The sequence below is a fragment of the Aegilops tauschii genome, chromosome 4 (assembly GCF_002575655.3).
Source record: "Aegilops tauschii subsp. strangulata cultivar AL8/78 chromosome 4, Aet v6.0, whole genome shotgun sequence".
Lineage (NCBI taxonomy): Eukaryota > Viridiplantae > Streptophyta > Magnoliopsida > Poales > Poaceae > Aegilops > Aegilops tauschii.
Genome location: NC_053038.3, coordinates 146,490,597 through 146,502,092, shown reverse-complemented (window position 1 = coordinate 146,502,092; position 11,496 = coordinate 146,490,597).

The window sequence follows — 11,496 nt, the reverse complement described above, 5'->3', positions numbered from 1 at the left end:
AGGCGCCGCCGGTCCGCAAAAACGACTGTAGCAATGTCGATGTCGACTACAAGAAGCTCACGGTCGCCACCGCTAGGATCCTTCGTCTCACTAAGGCCGGGCTCACCCTTGAGATGATCGGGGCGGATTTCATCCGCCGCCGAATCGCTCCGCTGCACAAATAGGGGAGGCCGGCCTGGCTCTTTACGAACGCCGCTGACATCATGAGGCTCCGACCTGGCTTGGACCACAGCTTCACGGTGATGGGGCACGCCCACTTCTACCAGCGTCTCTTCCAGTTCGATGTGAACCGCGACGGCGAGGTCGAGCGGTCCGGCAAGGCAGCGAAGGGCGCCGCGAAGGCCGGCAAGGTCGCCAAGGGGCCCTTGGTTAAGTTGCCGGCGGGGGTGGTCCCGCTGTGCAACAATTCGCGTTGGAGCGACATCATCGCCATGATGCCGGAGTTCAATGCACACAGCCTCATCCCAAATTGGTCTGAGCCACCGGAGGACCAAGTGCAGGAGTTCTTCGACTCCCTAGAGGAGGAGTACGTCACCGCCGAGCCACGGCTCGTCCAGGACACCACCCAGGCGGAGCTGGACTACATCGCCGCCAGGGCGGTGGAGGCAGAGCTCGCTAAGGAGGCCGGCAGCGCCGACGGCGTGGAGGATAAGGCCGCAGCGGCCGCGGTGGAGAATGAGCTCGCCCAGTGGGCGGAGTCCGCTGGGGAGGCCAGTAGCGCCGGCATCGGGGCTCCCCTAATCGAAGATGTGGTCGACGAGTCATCGTCAGAGGAGGCCGAGGCTGTCGACCCTCCGGCCACGGGGAGAGGGCCAGTCTTGCGACGGGCCACCTCTGGCGAGCCGGTTCGGCCCGGCAGGGTTGTGCAGCCCCGGCAAGCTCAGGAGGCGTCCGCGCACCAAACGAGGGCCGCGGCCACGAAGAAATTGGTGAAGGCTGCGGTGGCGAAGGAGAAAGCATCTGCCTCCTTGTTGGGGAACGTAGTAATTTCAACAATTTTCCTACGCACACGCAAGATCATGGTGATGCATAGCAACGAGAGGGGAGAGTGTTGTCCACGTACCCTCGTAGACCGACAGCGGAAGCGTTATCACAACGCGGTTGATGTAGTCGTACGTCTTCATGATCCGACCGATCAAGTACCGAACGTACGGCACCTCCGAGTTCTACACACGTTCAGCTCGATGACATCCCTCGAACTCCGATCCAGCCGAGTGTTGAGGGAGAGTATTGTCAGCACGACGGCGTGGTGACGATGATGATGTTCCACCGACGCAGGGCTTCGCCTAAGCTCCGCAACGGTATTATCAAGGTGTAATATGGTGGAGGGGGGCACCGCACACGGCTAAGAGATCTCAAGAATCAATTGTTGTGTCTCTGGGGTGCCCCCCGCCCCCGTATATAAAGGAGCAAGGGGGAGGCAGCCAGCCAAGGGGAGAGGCGCGCCATAGGGGGGGAGTCCTACTCCCACCGGGAGTAGGACTCCTCCTTTCCTTGTGGGAGTAGGAGAAGGGAAGGGGGAAGGAGAAAGAAGGAAGGGTGCGCCCCCCTTCCCTAGTCCAATTCGGACCAGACCATGGGGAGGGGTGCGGCCACCTTTTGAGGCCTTTCTCTCCTTTCCCGTATGGCCCATTAAGGCCCAATACGAATTCCCGTAACTCTCCGGTACTCCGAAAAATACCCGAATCACTCGGAACCTTTCCGAAGTCCGAATATAGTCGTCCAATATATCGATCTTTACGTCTCGACCATTTCAAGACTCCTCGTCATATCCCCGATCTCATCCGGGACTCCGAACTCCTTCGGTACATCAAAACTCAATAAAACTGTCATCGTAACGTTAAGCGTGCGGAGCCTACGGGTTCGAGAACTATGTAGACATGACCGAGACACGTCTCCGGTCAATAAGCAATAGCGGGACTTGGATGCCCATATTGGCTCCCACATATTCTACGAAGATCTTTATCGGTCAGACCGCATAACAACATACGTTGTTCCCTTTGTCACCGGTGTGTTATTTGCCCGAGATTTGATCGTCGGTATCTCGATACCTAGTTCAATCTCATTACCGGCAAGTCTCTTTACTCGTTCCGTAACACATCATCCCGCAACTAACTCATTAGTCACAATGCTTGCAAGGCTTATAGTGATGTGCATTACCGAGTGGGCCCAGAGATACATCTCCGACAATTGGAGTGACAAATCCTAATCTCGAAATACGCCAACCCAACAAGTACCTTTGGAGACACCTGTAGAGCACCTTTATAATCACCCATTTACGTTGTGACGTTTGGTAGCACACAAAGTGTTCCTCCGGTAAACGGGAGTTGCATAATCTCATAGTCATAGGAACATGTATAAGTCATGAAGAAAGCAATAGCAACATACTAAACGATCGAGTGCTAAGCTAACGGAATGGGTCAAGTCAATCACGTCATTCTCCTAATGAGGTGATCTCGTTAATCAAATGACAACTTATGTCTATGGCTAGGAAACATAACCATCTTTGATTAACGAGCTAGTCAAGTAGAGGCATACTAGTGACACTCTGTTTGTCTATATATTCACAAATGTATTATGTTTCCGGTTAACTCAATTCTAGCATGAATAATAAACATTTATCATGATACAAGGAAATAAATAATACTTTATTATTGCCTCTAGGGCATATTTCCTTCACTCCACTTCATCCAAGCGCGTCCAGACTCCACCTTCCTCCCCTCCCCCGGCAGACGTCGACGCGGAGGTCACCTTCGACTTTGGGTCCCTCAGCCCAAGGAGGAAGAGGAAAGCAGCACAGGAGGAGGTGGAGGACGAGTAAGTATCTTGTCTCTTTTCTGTCATCTCCGTCCCCCTTGGACCGTGCCACTTATCTTGATTCTCTTCATCTTTGAAGGGATGCGGAGACACTGGCCCAGAGGGTGAAGAGAGCCAGGGCTTCGGCGAGCGGCCAGCCCCCGACAGGGATTTCCGGTTCATCGCTGGTGGTGTTAAGCAGCCCGGACAGCAGCCCCCAGCGTAAGTTCACCACTCACCCCTCGTCGACGTGTGTTGGGGGCACGATCGCTTTGTGCTGACCTTGCCGTGGTTGCAGGAGGAGGACAGCAGCAGGAGGAGCCACAGAGGGCTACCCCCAACACGCCACCCCCATCGACTACGCCGCCCCGAGGGGCATCCCCGGCAAGGGCGCCAAGCACCGAGCCCATGCACACAGAGGAGGAGGAGGAAAACCTGGGCGCTGGTGGCTTTGCCTCGGCGCCAAATGTTGGCGGGGAGGGGACCTCTGCTTCCCAGCCTGGCACGGGTAAGTCACTCGCCTTCCGTCCCTGTTCTTTTTCTGTCCTTTCTGACTCTTGGTCTTGGCTTCTCCTCATCCCCTTCTTGGTATCCAGATCATCCGTCGGCGGACCAGGAGGACATAGACACCGTTATCGAGGATGTCGCCAAGGCCGCCGAGGCGGAGGCCGAGAAGATCACCGCCGAGGAGGTCGCCAAGGGCACTGCTGAGGACGCCGCCAAGGGGCCTGCCGGGGAGCCCGGCAAGGCTACTGCCGAGGAGGCCGACAAGGGGCCTGCCGGGGAGGCCGGCAAGGCCGCTGCCGAGGAGGAGGTGGTTGATGACCAGCCTTCCTCCTCCGCTGCCTCTGGCTCTGGCAGGTATCTGAGGGTGAGCGAAGACCTTTTCGTCCACCTCCCAGGGTCGTCGAGCTCTAGGGCGCCCATCGAGTGAGAGGTGTTCGACGAAGAGGTGCTTGCCGCCGCCGGGCTCGAGGTTGTTGACAAACCGAGCACCGGTGGCGACAGTTCTCAGGAGGAGCGGTTTCTCCAGGCCATGGGCGCCAATTTCCGGAAGCTCCAGGCGCTCCACCGCGCCCGCCTGGACAAGGCCAAGTCTAGGATGGCAACGGTGGACAAGGCGGAGGCGGACCTCAAGGTGCGCATCGCCGAGACGCAGACTTGATTCCACCAGGCTTGTGAGGAGCTGAAGGTCGCCCAGTGTGAGCTGGCCAAGTGCGACGTGGAGCTCACCATGAAGGGGGCCGACATCGAGAAGGCGCAGGAGATGGCAGAGAACTTGGCCGTTGCAGCCGAGGCCGCTCGAACCCAGCACCAGGCCGCGCTGAACTCCCGGGAGGAGGATCTTGCCGCGCGTGAGGAGAAGCTTGCTGCAACGCTCCGCGGCAAGGATGAGGAGGTGGAGAAGCTCGTCGTTCAGCGGACCCAGGAGCTGGAGCAGAGGCACAAGGAGGACCTCGATGCCCAGGCTCTGGCTCACGCCGACAGGGTGAAGGAGCTGGAGGTGGAGTGGGACGGGCTGAAGGACTAGACCCGGAAGCTGGCCAAGGAGAAGGACACGCTCAATGGTGCCCTGGCGGAGGTGCCGGGCGCAGTCCTCGGCAAGGATGAGAAGCTCTCCAAGGCCAACGACTCCATCAAAGACCTGAAGTTGAAGCTGGAGGTCCTCGAGGAGATGCTCTCACAGGCCAAGGCTCGGGAGGAGATGTTGGCCAAGGATCTGGAGGCCGAGAAGCTGCAGCGGAAGAAAGAAGCCACCAACCACAAGGATTTTGTGGAGGGCGAGAATCGCTGGATCAGCCGCCTCGAGGACGTCGCCGGCAGGATCACCATGCAGCTGGCCACCATGGGTATGCCAAATGTGAGGTATGCCCAGGATCGCAACATGACCTCCAATGCTAGGCTGACCCTATTCTTCGAGGGTGTTCTTGGAGCCCTGGAGCATTTCCGCTCCACCAGGGCGACTTTCCTGGCCAATGAGGCCCGGCGGCTTTGCCGGGGTGCCATGACCAAGGTTCTCACCAAGGTGGCATACTGGAATCCCAACCTCGACTTCGATGCTGCACTGGAGAGCTTGCCAGAGGGTGTGGACCTCGCGCCGCTCAAGGAGCGTATCGAGCCCATCATCAGCGACATCGATAGATTCCAGAGGGTAGAGGGCCAGCGCCGGGACTAGGCACCCCGCTTCTTATCGTCACTGCAGGTTCAGGACCAAGACAATTTCTATCTTTAGTTAGAACCGCAGCAACAATTGATGTACTATAACTCTCAGTACTTTCGAATCAGTGAATGTTATTTTCCTGTTCAATTTCTTTCTCTGTATTGCACCCTACGTTAATCGGGTAGGCTAGCCGGCGCGTAACCCAGGGCGCGGCTCTTCGAGGACAGATCCTCGATAGCCTGCCGGGTGCGCTTGCTGCCCGACGAACCACCTTACCGCCCTCAATGTGGCCGCTCGAACTGTCGAGCTTGATTCGAGAGCGTTGCCAGTTGCGGAAGGCTACCCTGCCACTCTCGACGCAACCGCTTGAGCTGTTGAGCGGACTCGAAACAGAACAAGGGCGTTGCCAATCGCGGGAGGGCCCCTTTGCGTGCAGGTTTTCCATACAAAGAATGAGATCTCCGAGGGGAATAACCTTATATAAAAAGGAAATGTTTAAAGTCCGGTGTGACTTAGCTTTCCTGTCGCCGTCGGCGTCCTTCATGCTCGCAGGCAGTGTCATCCTCTTGGCCGTCTTCTTCTTTGGAAGCCGTGGCCACGAGAAAGTGCTAGGCTGGCTGCTAAACCAGATTCCCACAACTGCGCCATACCCCCTACCTGGCGTGCCAAAGATGTCGGTGGGAACGACACCTATGGGATCACAGGAATGCCTACTACGGTCGGCGGGCGCGGGGTTGTCAGAAGAGCAGGTCTAATAGGAAGCACACGGATCGTTTACCCAGGTTCGGGCCGCGAGGACGCGTAATACCCTAGTCCTGCTTTGGTGGATGTATTGAGTGTTCTTGTGTTCTTGAGCTAGCTACGAGGTGTAACTTGCCCAAAAGAGCCGAATCCTTCTCCTGGTTGCCTTGGGCCTCCTTTTATAGGCAAAAGGGGTTGCCACAGTGGCACACGGGAGGTGGAAAGGTCTACAGTGCGCGAGCTTATCGCCCGGCGTTACAGGAAAAAGTGCATTAAATGCGCTACTTAGGTGTCCATTAGATTTATTGGGGACGGGAACGAGGCCCGCTCCGTCCGTCGCCGCTCCGCTTCGCTTCAACACGCGCCCAGGCCAGCGATGCGTGCGGTGCCATGTAGGCAGGCAGGCAGCTGAGGTGGCGCGATGATAGGGCCTTCACGAAGATCTGCATGCCACCACGCAGGTGCATGCTGAGTTGGTGTAGAGGCCGCTCGTCGCCACGCAGGTGCCTGCCCAGCTGGTTGAGCTAGCAGCTGCTTGGGGACGGCGGTGGTCTTGGCTGGTGCGGGCCTGGCAGTGGCCCCGCTGATGCCCTCAGCAAGGGTCTTACCGGGGGCCCAGCAAGGGTCTTGCCATGGCATTGCAGTCGTCCCCGGCAAGGCGCTTGCCGGGGGTCTTGTGGATCCCCTCGGCTAGGATCCCGCCGAGGGTCTTTGTCTTCTGGTCCTCATCTGATTGTGTGTCTATGATCTTGACAAAGATCTGCATGCCACCGCGGAGGTGCCTCCCGAGCCTTGGTTCCAATGTAGTTGTTGACGGTGTTTGGAACCCTTGGGCTCAAGGGTGGCTCGCTCTGATGGCGTTGGGAAAGTTGCCCCGGCAAGGCTCTTGCCGGGGCCGTGAAGGCCGCCCCGGCAAGAGCCTTGCCGGGGAAGTCCACCTCGCTCTCTTGCTCTTTGGTGTTTCTAGTCTTGGTGTTGCCTTGACTGTCTTGTGCCCCGGCTTCTTTCCGGCTCCCCTCCTCTGCCCTGCTAAGGGTGGCCGCAGGGCGCGGCTCTGACTGCCCGTGCACAAGTAAAGGGGTCAAAAGGAGAGCCCCTACTTTTGTACACCGACACCCTCGACTTGGGAGTAGCCTTGTGCTACCAAACGAGCCATGTTGCGAATGATAATCCCATGAGCATCTTGCTTGTTCTTGAATATCCACTTGGTTCCAAGGACATTATGGTTCCCCTCTAGCCTTGGCACCAATCTCCACACCTTGTTGTGCTCGAAGTTGTTGAGTTCTTCATGCATGGCATTAAGCCAATCCTGATCCTCGAGCGCCTCATAGACCTTTTGGGGTTCAACACAAGAAACAAACGCCTGATGTTCACAATAGTTTGCTAATTGTCTACGAGTGCTTACCCCTTTCTTAAGCTTCCAAGCACATTCATCATGAGATGATCTTTGGTAGTGAGCTTGGATGCAATCTTGGTGGCACAATGCTCCAATTCCTCCTGATGAGAGAGTTGAGGAGCAGTAACTTGATCATCTTGAGTGTCGTCTTGAGCTTGTTCTTGTTCTTGAGCTTGCTCTTGATCTTGAACTTGCTTGGTGGTGAGAACTTGACATTGGGCATCAATTGGTGTTACACCACCATCTTGAGGTTGATCTTGCCCTTGATCTTGTTCATTTGGTTGAGGGCCTTCAGTTTGTTCTTCGGAAGCGTGTGGGTCTTGGGTTGGTGATGGTTCCACTTGAGTGGAACATTATCCTTCTCCTTCGGCCACAAGGGGTTCCTCAATGGGTAGAATATGACCAACACCCATTCTTCTTATGTCTTGGGGAGGAATTTCATCACCTACATCACAAGTACCACTTTGCTCCACTTTGGAGCCGTTATTCTCATCAAACTCCATGTTACATGTCTCCTCAATAAGTCCCGTGGACTTATTGAGGACACGGTAAGCATGAGAGTTTGTAGCATAACCAACAAATATGCCCTCATGAGCTCTAGCCTCAAATTTAGACAAACGAACACCTTTCTTGAGAATGAAACACTTACACCCGAACACCCGGAAGTACTTGAGGTTGGGCTTGTTACCGGTGAGTATCTCATATGGAGTATTGTTCAAGCCTTTGCAGAGATAGAGCCGATTGGATGCATGACAAGCGGTGTTGATGGCTTCGGCCCAAAAGTTGTACGGATACTTGAACTCCGCCATCATTGTCCTTGCTGCATCCATCAACATCCGGTTCTTCCTCTCCGCTACACCATTTTGTTGAGGGGTGTAAGGTGCGGAATATTGATGCTTAATCCCCTCATCACTAAGAAACTCATCCAAGGTGTAGTTCTTGAGCTCGGTGTCGTTGTCACTTCTTATCGTCAAGATCTCTGCATTGTTTTGACGTTGAGCTTCATTTGCAAAGTCGATGATAGTTTGTTGGGTCTCACTCTTCCTCTTGAAGAAATATACCCAAGTGTATCTTGAATAATCATACACAATCACCAAGCAATACTTTCTACCCCCAAGACTATCAAAGGATGGAGGCCCAAAGAGATCCATGTGAAAGAGCTCCAAGGGCCTCTTCGAGTATATGATAGTAGTGGATGGGTGAGCCTTCTCATGTAGCTTTCCTTCGATACAAGCATTGCAAGGACGATCTTTGGCAAAACTAACATTTGTTAGTCCACGAACATGGTCCCCCTTGAGAAGAATTTGCAAAGATCTCACATTGACGTGGGCAAAACGGCGATGCCAAAGCCATCCCACGTCAACTTTAGCCATTAGGCATGTCGCGGTCTTAGTGGGTCGCTCCGAGAAGTTAATCACATATAGACTGTTCTCGACATGCCCAACAAAGGTTACTTTAAGAGCCTTTCTCCACAAGAGAGCTAGGGTATCTATATCAAAGAAAGTGGCAAAGCACATGAGTGCAAGTTGACGAACGGAAAGTAAGTTGTATGCAAGGGACTCAACAAGCATGACTTTCTCGATTGTGGGATCATGAGAAATGACAACCTTGCCAAGACCCAATACCTTAGAAGATGAGGCATCACCCACTCAACATTGGTGGGCATAGATAAAATATTGTGCACGTCCACCACCAAGTCCTTGCTTCCGGTCATATGATTTGTGGCTCCACTATCGAGCAACCATGATCCCCCACCGGAAGCAAACACCTACAAGAGATCAATGCTTGGTTTTAGGTACCCATTTTGTAATGGGTCCTTTGATGTTAGTAACAAGGGTCTTAGGAACCCAAATAGACCATTCAATGTACTCATAAGGAGAACCAACAAATTTGGCATAAACATGCCCATCACTAGCACGGCATAACACATAAGAAGGGTTAAAGTCTGTAGGCTTTGTTGGAACGGGTGGCATTGCCCTTCTTGACACCACCACCCTTCACATTGTTCTTCTTCTCCTTAGAAGCACCTTCCCCCGCCTTCACAAAATTTTGCTTGAGAGGAGGAGGTTGTTTGGCCTTTCCATTCTTCTTCTTGTTCTTCGACTTGGGTGCAAACCCAATCCCCTCCTTTCCCACAACTTCCTTTTGATTGCTCAAAAGGTTGTTGAGGTTCTTCTCACCTTGTATGCAATACACAAGGCCTTTCTCAAGTTGTTCCTTCAACTTGGCATTCTCCTCCACAAGATGCACATGCTCACAACACGAGTTAGTAGCATTTGCATTATCAATTAAAACCATATGAGGAAATTTGGCTTTCTCCTTGGTTAGCTTTACTTGGAGTTGATCATGAGACTCTTTGAGGCTAGCATGAGCACCCTTAAAGGCCTTGTGAGCCTTGTCAAGTATATCAAACTCCTCCTTGATTCTAGCATGGTCAACTCCAAGTTTGGCCTTCTCGTAATTTAGCACACGAGATACAACAAGGGCATGATCAAGATCTTTCTTTAAATTAGCATGATCATCGTTGTGTGACTCCTCAAGAGCCAAATGATGACCCCGCTCTTCCTCAAGAACATTAGAGAGATCCGATATATCCTCGGCATAGTCACGACTATGCCCTTCCATCTTAGAGATGGTTTCTTTGTGAGCCTCGATCATGTCATTGGCTTCACAAAGTTTTTCCAAGAGAGCAACAAAGTGCTTCTTGGATTTACCCTTGAGCTTACTCATAAAAGACTCAAATTCATTTTCCTCCTCTTTCATCCCCTCACTTTCATCAATGCAATCCCTCAAGGGAGGATTAGTAATGATGGTGGTTTTGATGTTGGGGGTTACCTTGTTAGTGGCTTTAGCCATGAGGCACTTGGCGGTGATGTTATCGTTGGGTGAATCGAAGAGGGACACCCGTGGAGTTGCTGCAATGGAAACGGAGGCCATGGCAACCGTCTCACTATCTTCATTATCATCCTTATTATACTCTTCTTGTGCCACCAACCCCTTGGGAGGAGTCTTCTTGGTGAAGTTGTTTTTGTTGGGGAAGGACTTGGCCTTGTCTTTTCGGATAAGCTTGCCACCATTGTCTTCCCTCTTCTCGTACGGGAACTCCACAACAAGTGGCTTACATTGACAAAATTATAGCATGTCCTCGCGCGTTGCTTGCCCTTGGCGCCACTTGAGTTGTTCTTGTTGAAGTTGGTCCTTGAGTTCTTCTTGCTCCAAAATTGCCGTGAAGCGAGAGCCGTGTGCTCATGATAAGCATATTTTGTATCTTCAGGACAAAACTCTTCTTCTTCCTCTTCACCCTCTTCTTCCACACTAGCCTTGGCCTTCAAATCAAGGTTGGGCTTCTTTACTCATTGAGAACGCAACACCGTATTGTCGGCGGTCTTGTCCAAGATCCTCATTGCCACAAACTCATCCAACACTTCACTTGAGGACAAGGTGTGGATGTCCGGCCTTTGACGGCTGACGGAGGACATGGCCTTATGGTAAGGCATCATGGCCTTGAGAAACTTGCACTTGATCCAATTGTTATCTGTATCCTTGCTCCCATGATCTCGGAGTGAGACCGTGAGAGTGGTTAATCACCGGTCAATCTCCCAGGGTTCTTCATCTTCATTCATTGCAAACTCATCGGCTTCATCTTGCACCACTTCAAAGTTTGAGAATTGAATGCTTGCGATTCCCTTGTAAATGGAAACAACATGTTTCCATGCTTCCTTGGTAACGGTGAACGGATGGAGATGCACAATATCTTCGGGTGGAATTGCTTCTTGCAGAATGATGAGAGCGGATTCGTTGAATTGATGATCCGCGGCTTCTCTAGGAGTGAAGTTGATCGGGTCATGCGGGTAGAAACCTTGCTCAATAATTCTCCAAATATTAGTAGAACTATGATCTAAATGACGTTGTAAGCGATAGACCCAAGCGGCAAAATCCTTATTTTTCACAAGCTTAGGAGGAGGACCAACATGATTCATATGCGTGGAGGGAACCGGTCCTCCATAAGTGATTGGAGGTTCAACATGGGCAAATATGCCATTTCCACGGCTACCACTAGGCAAAGGAGCTTGTTCACTAGTAGCTTCCCCTTATTGGTGTTAGCATCTGTCACCTTGTTAGCGGGGTCAACCACTTTCGTCGGGGCGGTGGATAATTTAAGGCCTTCTAAAAACTTATCGAACATGCCTTCAACCTTGGTTGTCATGGAGGTTTTCAATGTGTCCAAACCCGCATTGAACTCCTCATGAGAGACCGAGGATCCCCCATCAGCCGTAGACAAGAATGGATTCACACCGGAGTGCTCCTTCCAACGGACTACGGTGTCAACCATACTCTTCGGATGGCAAAGTCCTTAATAAAGAGACAAGGCTCTGATACCAATTAAAATGATCGATGTAGT